This window comes from Nomascus leucogenys, chromosome 2 (genome assembly GCF_006542625.1).
Source record: "Nomascus leucogenys isolate Asia chromosome 2, Asia_NLE_v1, whole genome shotgun sequence".
Lineage (NCBI taxonomy): Eukaryota > Metazoa > Chordata > Mammalia > Primates > Hylobatidae > Nomascus > Nomascus leucogenys.
The window spans coordinates 106288197-106300481 of record NC_044382.1 but is presented as its reverse complement, the minus strand read 5'-3'; the positions used below and the strand labels follow the sequence as shown (position 1 = coordinate 106300481).

General features: G+C 37.4%; 1 pseudogene; it reads right to left on the bottom strand.

The window, feature by feature from the left end:
• Positions 1–406: 406 nt before the first annotated feature.
• On the bottom strand, positions 407–1428 carry LOC100607771 (annotated as a pseudogene).
• Between the last annotated feature and the right edge of the window lie 10857 nt (positions 1429–12285).

Here is a 12285-nt window from a genome sequence, read left to right as displayed (position 1 = left end):
GCTTTTCTATGCATCCCCTGCCAGGTGTCTAGACTGTTCCATCCACATGCAGCATTACGCTTCATTCAGTTGGTAGAAGCGGGCACAGACGGGAGATAGCACCTTCTACATTAGTCATGCCAGACAGGCCACAGAGAGGAAACCAGAGGCCAGAAAAGTGATTTTAAAAGGAAAAGAAAGGGCAGCTTTTGTCACCCAAAACTTCAAAAGGATGATATTTAAAAAATAAAATATGGGGACTTATTTTTTTTCCTCTGCAATGATGTGCCATTTTACTTGAGACATTAAAAAAGACGTTTAAGAGTAGTTGTTTTTTGCTTTTTCGATTTAAACATTCATGGAAACAGATGGGACAGCAGTGCTGTGGTGTGGCTTGCGTATAAGTGGCCATGCTGATCTGAGTCCTTCAGACTGCACGCTGGTATGGGCCTGCCTTCCCTTGATCTGGCATGGCAAAAAGTCTCCATCTGCCTAGAGAGAAGGGGTGGCCAAAAACAGTCATGCCAGACAGATGTCTGTTCATGATAAATGTCACGTTCATCCATTTTGGTTTCTTAGCCCATCTTCTCTCTTCCTTTTTCAATTGTCCTACAGCTGTTTCCTCCATGCATATGGAGTGCACCTGGGTCCCAAACATCACTGATGTGAAAACGAAGAAAAGTAGCCCCTCAAAGCACAGTGGGATGAGGAAGACCACCGTGGTGGGTGGAAAGAAGGGCTACACTCTACCAAACTGACTTAAAAGGGCTGCATTTTTTCATGAGGAGAGATACAGTCATCTGCCATTCCTTCCCTGTTCAGTTCACAGGCTTCGGGAGATTTGAGCAATCTTCTTCACAGCAATCGAGGAAGTGGAATCCACCACGATGAGGGCAGGCAAGGAAATGAGAGCTGTGCACATGATAAACAGGACAAAGCACTTCTGGTTGTTCTCTTCGATGCAGATATCGACCCAGGGACAGTGGGGGTCCACCCTGCGAATGCACCCCTTACAAACACTGCAGCGGCAGGCTCGGTCAGACTTGATGCTGCAGCACTGGGACACGAGTATACCACATACCTGGGCTTCATGTGTAAACTCTGGATGAATTATTTAGTGGCATTTCATTTGGGCACTGCTCCAGTGTCTGTCAGCATGGCCTGGCAGTGGGAGTCCAGGGCCAAGAAAGTCAGCAGGTTTAACACAATTCCATTGATGGTGCAGTATGCATAGTCTCAGGATGGAATCAGCGTGAAAAAGAGGACCACAGACTCCACATAGAGGATCAGAAACCAGGTGATGATGGCAAAGGCGATGCCACAGCCATCGTGGATAAGCCACATGGTTCTCACAGGACCAGGGTAGGGAGATTGGACAGGCATCTCCAGCTATGGGTACTCTGGTTTCCTCTCAGAGTCTCTGAAACGGTGGGCAGGGACCAGCACCATAAGCTATTCTGTCCCTACTGGCTTTGTGATGCGAGAGGCAGTTCCCCAATCTTAGGACCCCGTGGGGCTCCTGCCTTTACTGTTGTCACCTCCACCACCACATTCCCTTGAAGTCCCCAACCCAGGCCCTGGCCTTGGACTGTGGCCATGGCTCTTCGGCTAGAGGCCTGCTGCTCTCTGGACTAGGCCAGACACGACGACTCTTTCTGCTAACTCTTAATATAATTTCCATTTAATGAGCATGTACTCTGGACTATGCACCATGCTAAACATTTACAAGCATTAACTTTAACAGTAACCCCAAGAGATAGATAGAGACTCTTATCATCCTCATTCTACAGAAGAGGAAAAGGAGGGTTAAATATATTAAGAGAATTTATACAAGAACTGTCCTCCTTCTTACATAATCCAGGGCACAAAGTCGAAGTGCACTGATCACCTGAGTGGTATGTTAGATACTCTTAACAGAGCTTCTAAGTACCAACATTAGAGGAGGAAATTTGGAAACAGAAAGAAACATTCTAAAAAGTAAATTGAAATGTGTTTGCCATTTTAAGGTATTCTATCGGAAATAGTATATGTTAAACAAGGATTAGTATCTTAAACCAGATTTGTCAAACTTTATGACAGGAAATATATTGAATTTGGCACCAAAAAATATTTCCTTGTAGACGTAAGTAATATCAAGAAACAGTACCTAGTTTTTGAGAAAATTTAAATTCAATTTTGTATCATCTATTATAAGATTTCTATATCCCAGAATTTTGATATTAATTTGTTAAAAGATGACATATTCGGTGGCACATTGTTAGGTTAATTGGCTCCAATGAATCACATTTCTCAGCATTCACATCATTGGTGTTGCCCTCCCACATGTTCTTGGTTATGTGACTTGCTTAGGAAAATGAGAAAATCATGTAAACAGTGGGGCTTGTCCTCAAGGAGCATTGCTGCCACCATTCTAGACTTCCAGAATATCAAAGACCACATGGAAAGGAAAGCAGCCATCACAAATGTCTCAGTCAAGCTGAGCTCCCAACAGACCGTCTAGCTGAATGAATCTGCATGAGAGAGCCCAGGATAACATTGCAGAGCCACCCACCTAACTCAAGGAATTGCAAGAAATCATGTGTTTTTTTGTTGTTGTTGCTTTAGGTCAGCAATAGACAATTGATTTGTAAAATGGTACCAGAATTGGATGGTTGCTAAAACACTCTCCTAAAATTTGTGGTATTTGTTTTGAGACTGGGCAGTGAGTTGAGAGGAGTTGAGAGGAACCTGCTATTAGAGGCTAGAAAGATGTTTTGTAGTATTGAAGCAATGATAAACTGTTCTCTGCAGTGTTTGGAGATAGAGAATAAGCCTAATGGTTCAGGAATGAATCTATGGATCTAGCTAAGGAGAATTCTAGGCAGAGTTAAAAATGTCAATTTTCTTCTTTGGCTGTATATGATAGAATAAAGAGAAAGAGGAGCTAAAAGGGGGATTTTACTTTATAAGGGGAATGTAAAGAATATGTAAAGAAGCTAAGAGTTTCCTGATTGAAAAATCAAAACATTTCACCTAATTTCCAGACAGCAGAGAATTCTCATAAAAAGAAATGCCTTTAAAATAATTATCAAATCAGTGTTACAGCTGTAATACCCTTTGTTAAGACCTCAAGACAATTGAAGGAGGTGCCTAGTAGACCCTTTCATCTAGAACAAAAGGCTTTTTAGAATCCTAGAAGCTTTGTCCCACAGCAGCCATACATGGAGTCTAAGGGAAAGAAAGAGGTCTGCCTTAAAAATAATTGTAAATGTGGCTTTGGGAGGCATCAAGTGAACTCTACCTGACTTGCAGAAATATCACAAAGTTTTTAAGAGAATTTATCAGTTTGTATTGAAAAAGATAGAGACAGTTTGAAAGGAAAATAAGCCATTGTCTCCCCTAATTTACTGAGGGTTAGTAGACTGATAAAGCTACTCAGCTGCAAATGCAGGTGATTTCTTATTTGAAAAAAAAAAAAAAAAAAAAAAAAAAAGACATCTATCTCATAGGCCAGAACTGAATTCTCAGAGATAAAAGCCAAGAATCACAGAAGACAATGCTTTAGAGAATGACTCCCAGCTCCCAGGAACAGAACTAGGCCCTGATCAAGGAACATTCCCTGCTTTCAGTGTGGCTTGTGCCTGTCTGGCATTTAGAGTTGCTATGATCCAGTGATTGCCATGTTCTTCTCTTCCTTTCTTTTTTTGAATGGGAGTGTCTTGCTGTCACTGCTCCCTGATTCGTTGTTGTGTGTTAAGTATGTGAGGGGCAAATAGCTTGTTTTTGTAAATAATGAAGATTTGTATCAAAAGAGCTCTACCCAAAATACCTCATCCATATCAAAACCTGATTCTGTTTATTAGATCATAAACTCCCTAATTGATGCTATGACTGGATGAAGCCATCAGTGTTTCAGAGGTGATGAGTGTGTTTTGTGTATGAAAAAGACATGAATCACTAGAGCCAGAAACTGGACTGTGGAAGATTGCTGCCAAAATGGAATCCAGTGAATCACACCTTCCTGTAACCACAGGCTTGCAATATCTCCTCCCTCATGGGATTTGCTTTTGCCAGTGGAACATCAAGCATTTGCATATTGGGGCTTCCTCTCTTGAAACATTGCTGCCCTATGTGAGGAAGCCTGGTCTAACCACCTGGAGGATGAAAGACCACATTTGGAAAGATACAAAGCCATCTCAGTTTTCTCAGCTGAAGTTAGCTCCCAGCCAATTTTTTAGATGGGCACAGCTGTTCAAGTAAGCTCATGTAAATACAGCAAAAAAATTACCCAGTTACAAGTTAGGGACCAGTATCAAAGCTTTCTGGAGCCTTTATCATGCCTAACTAATGCTGAGAAATAGTAAACATTCAATTATTGCTGGCTAATTGATTGAGCCTTCCATATAATTGTTTTTCTTTTAGGGATACTTTAGTTTTCAATAATTTATACATCTATAAATAAATACCATACCAAAATTATGTTTAGACAGTAGGAGTTTTGATACTTATTCATAGTTCTCTGGTACCACCAAAATAGGTATTTAATTTTGAATATTAGTTTTTTACCTCTCATTTTTTAAGCATGTTATGATGTACAAGTAGAAGAGATTTGTTGAGAATTTTACAGCCCAAATCAAGTTCAAATCACTGACCCATACAAACTCTTGTTTACACTTGGGATTTAATTAAAAAGTCTGGATTTATCCTGAATAATGCTTTGATAGAGCTAGGAGGGCAAGAAAAGGAGGATGAGAGAAGCTCATGTTAAAATGTCACAGATTCCTACTGTTATTACCATGTTTCAGTAGTTTTTCTCAAACGAATGCTTCCAATTTGTTATATTCCCTTAGTCAATCTCCAGAAATTGATGTTTTTGACAGTTTTGTCTAGTTTTGTCATTGTCTTACGTGGAGAGAATTTGCTAAGCTCCTCACTGAGCCATTCTGAAAGTCCTATTTCCCCATTGCTTCTGTTTGAACAGTTCTTATTTATTATCTTCTTACTATTTTCTAAGTAATCTATCAATATTAATGTATATAGATCTATTTATATTACAGTGTACATTATTATTCACCACCAATCTCTTTCTTCTTCATCTTATTCTATCTTTAGGATTCTGTTCTGGTTCATTTTGTTGGTTTATTCTGTTTATGTAATTATTCCTTAAGTATTTTCCTCAGATAACAAGTATGAATTATATACTCCATATTCACAGTCTTAGTAACAAAAAGAACTTTGGCACACATGGGCATATTATTCACTAGGGAACTTTCACTTCTGTGGGTGATCTGAGATAGAGGCTATGAGTCCTATGCATACGAGCACATGAACTTGCCCTGAGTCTCTTTTAAAAATCATGAGCAAGGAAAATGTTACACGAAACCTGAAAAGAATCCTGGAAAACTCTGCTTCCTGACCCTGAGACATATTAGGAAGCAAATCAAGTGATGTGTAAAGACATAATTCTTTTCAAGGGATCAGGACTTCAAGTCTACCAGCTTATGGGGAAAAACCTAAACTCATGTTCTGTGCATGAAGAAAAGCCTTGATTAATAAACTGACATAAACTTGACATAAAAACTGGACTAAAGCTGAATAAAAGGTTGTGGCTCAGTTAAAAGTATGCCTAATATTAACTAATGGGGAGAGAGAGTTTTACTATCCACAGCATTCGAATACTCTTAAATGAAGAAAATGACCAGGGAAGATGAATTCATAAAAAAAATTATAAAACATATGAGAAAGCCTAATACCAACCATATAGCCTTGGATTTTATAAAATAAACATTTGCATCCAAATGACTATAGCAAATAGAACAATCTGAAAGGTATCAAAAATAAATGCATTTCATGTCTAAAACAACTATATGAAGATATCCACACAATAAAACAATAGAAAAATTTTGAAATGAGAAGAGCCAGATGTGAAAACTATACAAAAAATGCTTAATATAAAATATAGTCATTGAAATAAAAATTGTTCAACATTGATTAAGTGTGGATGAGATTTTGCTAAAGAGAGAATTAATGAATGAAATAGTTCAGGAAATCATTCAGACGTAGGAAGATAAAATGGAAGAACATGTGAAAAAAAATCATGAAGAATATATATCACCATCCTGGATTTCTCTCTGAAACTCCAAACTTGTATATTCAACTGCCAGCTCATCCATTTATACTTAGATATCTAAGACATTTCAAACCAAGCATGGCTAAAACTGAACTCCTAATTCTCTCACCAAAAGCTATTTTATTCACTGTCTTTCCCATCTCAGTTAATGCCAGCTCTAACCTTCCAGTTAATTAGGCCAGTTACCCTGGTGTAAGCTTGATGTCTCCTTATTTTCCTATGTTAAATTCAATGTATCATCAATTTGTCAACTCTAGTTTCAAAATATATTCAATATCTGACCACTTCTCACCATCTCCACTACTACTTCCCTGAATGACAGAGTTCACCTGGATTATTTGTTAAAAGTCTCTTATCTGGTCTTCCTGTACTGCCCTTGCTGCACTATAGTCTATTCTCAACACAGAAGCCAAAATGGTATCTTTGTAGTATAATACAATTTATATCTAGTCTGTACTTAAAACTTGATAATTTCATTTCCATTAGAGTAAAAACCAAAATCTTTCAAGTATCTACATAATCTGCCACCTGCACACATATTACCACCTCTCTATCTTCATCTCTTTGTCTCTCCCCTTCCTCTTCACTCACTCTGCTCTAGATACAGTGGGATTCTTGCTGTTCTCTGATTATATCAGGCATGCTTTTCCCTTATGACTTCATCTTAAGCCATTACTTCTTTCTAAAACATCCCTTCTCCAAATAGCCATGGCTAATTTCCTCATCAAGTTAACTGCTCCAGTATCAACTTTCCAGTGAGACCTATTTGAATATTCTATTTAAAATTCACCCCATTGCTAATCTCAAGCACAATGGCTAATAACTAAATACTGTCAGCAACTATTATATTTTATATAAAACTTATTGATGAAATGGAATGATAGACAATGGCAACATGACAGAACATTAAATTGAAAAAGTTACTTTATTTCAATTAATTGTGTGAGTTATTTAGGACACATATAACACTGCATTATATTGTCTATAGAAGATTGAGGATAGCAAAAGGCTTTATGAACTTACTCTGGGTACAGAAACCTGAGCCAAACTGATTTAGATGCAGAATTCATGGGGGACAGAAGGGAGTGAGGACAACGAGCCTGGTCACCCACAGGAGTTATAAACTCAAATGCCAGTAGGAACCAGGCTGACAAACTAAATGTGCGTGCTAGCCTGTGGCAAAGAAGAAAGTATGTAACCAGCAAAGAAAATCAAACACATGACCCATGAGCTACACTTCCTAGTGGAACATGATTCCTGACTTACTTCCATTAGAAAATGGTAGATCAACTGACCTACTGTTTCTTTGTTTCTGATGTAGTTTTATTATTTGGTAAGATAGATTTGGAGAGGGAGAGCACTTAGATATCCTTTTAATACCAAAGAGTTAGTGGTCCTGCTTCTGTGCTTAATGTTTTAACTGAAAGAGTCACTTTTAAATTTAGAGTCTACACTTTTATTCTAAAAATAAATTGAATGCTTGGCCTTAATCAGGCATTGCATTTGTGATTCCAAGTCTTTGTGGGCTTCAACTGTGATTTTGCTTATGTGCAGCCCAGACCCTTGCAGGAAAAGATTCTTGGAAGTGATGTAGAATTCTTGCCATATGGTTTGCACATGCATTTTCTGCATGCATGGCTAATTCAAGGGCATGAGAAAACATACGCAAATGCTATTGGGCATGGAAATTTAGACATTTCTTTGAAATGTTGACCTTTAAATGTTTACCACCTGTAGTATACAGGATATGATAACATCTCCCAAAACTACAAATCTTCATTGTAAGTATGACTGGAAATCATCATCCTCTAAAAAGAGGAAGAATTCTCATCCTCTGTACACAAGAGGTTATCTCTACTAGACCACTTTGGAATGAGAATATTTGTTCATCCCAACGTTGTTGTTGTTGTTTGATAGTTGACTTAAATCACCATTAGAAATAAAATGTCCATCATCCTACAACTCTCAAAGATAAACTATGAACAGATAACAAAATGTTCAAGATAAAGTTCTGTGCCACAAAGATTAAATAAATGCTGTCAATTCTTAGTTTTCTGCTCTAAGGCTATGAACAATAAAAAAATACATATTATTCTGATTTTATAAACATAATGCTCTGTTATGCATTAAATCTGAAACAGCACCATCTAAGGAAATCATCTAGCTGTGGAGATTTAAAAAATCTGTGACACTACAGCTATGAATTTAGGAATTATTATTTTAATTAAAATTAGCCGAGCCAGGTGGAATAAACCATTTTTTTCCTCTGAGCCTCTGTTTATACATCTGTGAAATGAGCTTAATAATGCCAACCGTAGAGGTTGTTATAAGTATCAAATGAGGTAATGTAAATCAACATATTTTAAAATTATGAAGTATCTCCTATTGTCTGGTTTAAAGTGGAGGTAGATCAACTTGGGGCTGAATCTTGATTCTTCCACTTGCATGCTGTATGACCATGAATAATTTATGCAGTAATTCTGGTGGTGGTGGGAGTGAGGTTGTTTCTATAGCATATTACAATCCTACCTCCCACTTCCCAGAGTGTTTTCTATTCTGTACACTAGATGATTGCTTAATGGTAACTAAGGAGTATGATGGACAATAGCACGCAGTTTAACTGAATTGGCAAATATCTATGGTTAATCAGATTATCCATATGCCAATAACTAAAATTAACTTATATTTTCTGAGGAGTTATTCTGCACAATGAATCTCATAAATATACAATATAGATTACATGATTTTCACAATATTCTCACAACCCTTATGAAGTACATAACACTGTGACCTCCAATACATAATAAAACTGATGATCAGGCAGATTAAGTGACTAGAAAACAACACAGAGTAAGCAGAACTAGTAGAAACAGAAAAACAAGGAAGATTCTTTTTTTCTCTCAGTTCTCAGTTAATAAAATTTGACTATTAATATATATCAGCAATTGTCATAGCAAAAAAACGATTCACTATATTGTCTTACTATGTGAGATGAGTGTGATGACTGCTACACTACAGAACCCCTCTATATTTTTTTACTATGGCCATAATAAATGCTCAGTGACTTTGGCAATATGTGAAGCATGTGTATGTATCTCATCTGCCGTGTGTGTGTGTGTGTGTGTGTGTGTGTGTTTAGTATTTAATTTTAGAATCCACTCTTTACTAAAACTACTAACAAAATTTACACGAAATAAAATTTTTCAGCATTGTGATGTATGGATGGTGGGCCCTACAATATGAATGGAGACCAGAGAAATAGAGAATGAGCTCAATGCTTATGAGGGAAAAAATTTAAAGTCAGAAGGATATGGTAAGTGATGGCAAGAACCTGACAGCTGAGCCACTACTGTAGACATCAAGAATGCATTGTAATGTTCTTACCTTGATTCCAAACATGACTATAGTATCATTCTGGTTTTTGTTTGTTTTGTTTTGTTCTGTTCTGTTCTGTTTTGTTTGAGACGGAGTCTCACTCTGTCCCCTAGGCTGGAGTGCAGTGGCACGATCTTGGCTCACTGCAACCTCCGTCTCCCGGGTTCGAGCGATTCTCCTGCCTCAGCCTCCTGAGTAGCTGGGACTACAGGCACCCGCCACCATATCTGGCTAATTTTTTGTATTTTTAGTAGAGACGGGGTTTCACCGTGTTAGCCAGGATGGTCTCCATCTCCTGATCTCGTGATCCCCCCGCCTCGACCTCTCAAAGTGCTGGGATTACAGGCATGAGCCACCCACGCCCGGCCCACTATGGTATCATTCTTAACACAGTGTTGGATAAAATGGAAACGTATTTGTCATCCACAGCCTAGACCAGTAATTCTAAACTGTAATTGTGCATTAGAGACACTGGAGAATTTCTAAGAAATACCAATGCCCTGGCCTTGCCAGCAATTCTGATTCATCTGGTCTCAGTGAAATGCAGGAATCTATACATTTTTTTTTAAAGTTTGCAGGTGTTCTAATATGCAATCAAATTAAGGAACACTGACAAAGGTTGTAGATAGATGCAGTCATCAGTTTGCTAAAAGGACAGCAAAGATAGACGAAGAATGAATTGACACAGACCTTTCAGAAAAGGGGACTATTAAAAAATAATTAACCATGAAATTTGAACTCTAAATATTTTTAAGTTTGAATATGAAGCATCTCTAAATAATTTAATGGTATTTAAAATATTTAATGTGCTTAATGGAGGATATGAAGTGGAAACAAAGGCAAGTCTGTCTTTCTAGCAAACATTTAGCAGTCTGCTAAAGGGACTGGTAGAGCATTTACGAGAGGCCAAAATAAAGGTGGGGTGAGGCCTGCAAGCCAGAGAGACAGGCCAATGTCAGAGCCAGATTTTAATTACAAAATACACATTCTTTTGTTTTCAGTTCATATTCACTTCCTATCAATGGTGGCTACTTCTTTAAAAATTTTTATGTTTTATGTTCTATAAAATTCTTCTTAATAGTGACAATCATTTTGGCCAAAGTAAAATACAGCAGAATTTTGAAGTAACTTCTTATTTAACATTTTTTCCTTGAAGAGTACCAACAGAAATAGATAGGACATGTAGTACATATTCACCCACTGTGATCTGAAACAAGCAACATTTAACATTCCATTCTTATCCCTAATCTACTAAAAGTAAAATTATTACACTAGACATTTGTGCCACTGACAAATTACAAGAGAATCTTTAGGACACTCAATGGTCTTTTGCAGAAACTATAGTCAAACTGCCAGTTTCCACTGACATTCTCCAACAATTTGGCCCTTAAAGACTTGGAGTTACAAATCAGTAGGTTTCATCTCGAACATCTGTGGACATTTAAGTTCACTGGAAAATTGGCAAAATTATCCTAAGGAATAAAAGACACTTAACAGTGATATCAGTCATCCATCATCTCTCACAATCATTCATTCCAGCAGAGCAACAGATTTAGAAAATTGGCGTTGGGTTCACTCTCTTGTATCCTCATTCCTGTCAGACTCACCTTTCCTCTCTTGCTCTCAAGTGCCATACAAGGTGCTTTCATAGCATAAATTGCTCACATGAACACTTATCACAACTGATTGATGGTGAATGCAAAGCATTAAGAAATGCCTCCAAGTGACCCCTCATCAAACATGCCCCAATGCTGCCCTAAACCAAAATGGGAATGTGAGAGTAAAACAAGTTATATCAGGCAAATAAGAGAAAAGGAAATGGAGAAGGCTTAAGAGAGAAAATTATTTAACTTTATTTGATTTGCCTGACTTTACACTGACAGTAAATCCAGCATTGTACCACTAAACATGCAGGATTTATGCCAACCCCTTTTCTCTAAATGAAGTAAATGAAAAAAATCATCCTGTGAAAAATCTTATGGATTAAATAAATTGACAGTAAATAAGCAATAGTAAAAGTTTGAATCTGTAGATTATTTTATTTTTGCTTTTGAAACAGTCTATTTAAGACCAACAGCTCTCAAATAGTGGTCTGAGACTATTGTGAGCTCCTTAGACTTTTCAGGGAGTGCATAAGGTCAAAATGATATTCATAATAATACTAAGATATTATTTCTCCATATCACTCTCATTTTCTCATAAACATATTTTAGATTTTTCCAGAGACTACACAATGTATCCAAAATAATCTGAAAAGGCTACTCAAATAGTTCTCCCACTTTCAATTGAATATTTATGTGAGGCTAGATTTTCTTGATAGACTTTAACCTAAACAATAAATTGCAGCAGATGAAGGCAAGAGCATAATTAGTACTGTAGTTACTTTATATTAGGCCAGACATTTAAAAAATTGCAAAACTGTAAAGCAATGACACTATCCTTGAAATTTTTTATTTTTAAATTTTAATTTTTTTATTAAAATGTTAATTATATCAACAAATATTGGACTTATTATTGTTTTACTCAAATGATTATTAAATTATATGTTTAGGCTGGGCACAGTGGCTCCCGTCTGTAATCCCAGCACTTTGGGAGGCTGAGGCAGGTGGATCGCCTGAGGTCAGGAGTTCAAGACCAGACTGGCCAACATAGTGAAACCCCATCTCTACTAAAAATACAAAAATTAGCCCGGCATGGTGGCACATGCCTATAGTCTCAGCTACTCAGGAGGCTGAGGCAGGAGAATCACTTGAACCCAGGAGGCGGAGGTTGCAGTGAGCCAAGATCACGCCACTGTACTCGTCTAGGTGACAGACTCTCAA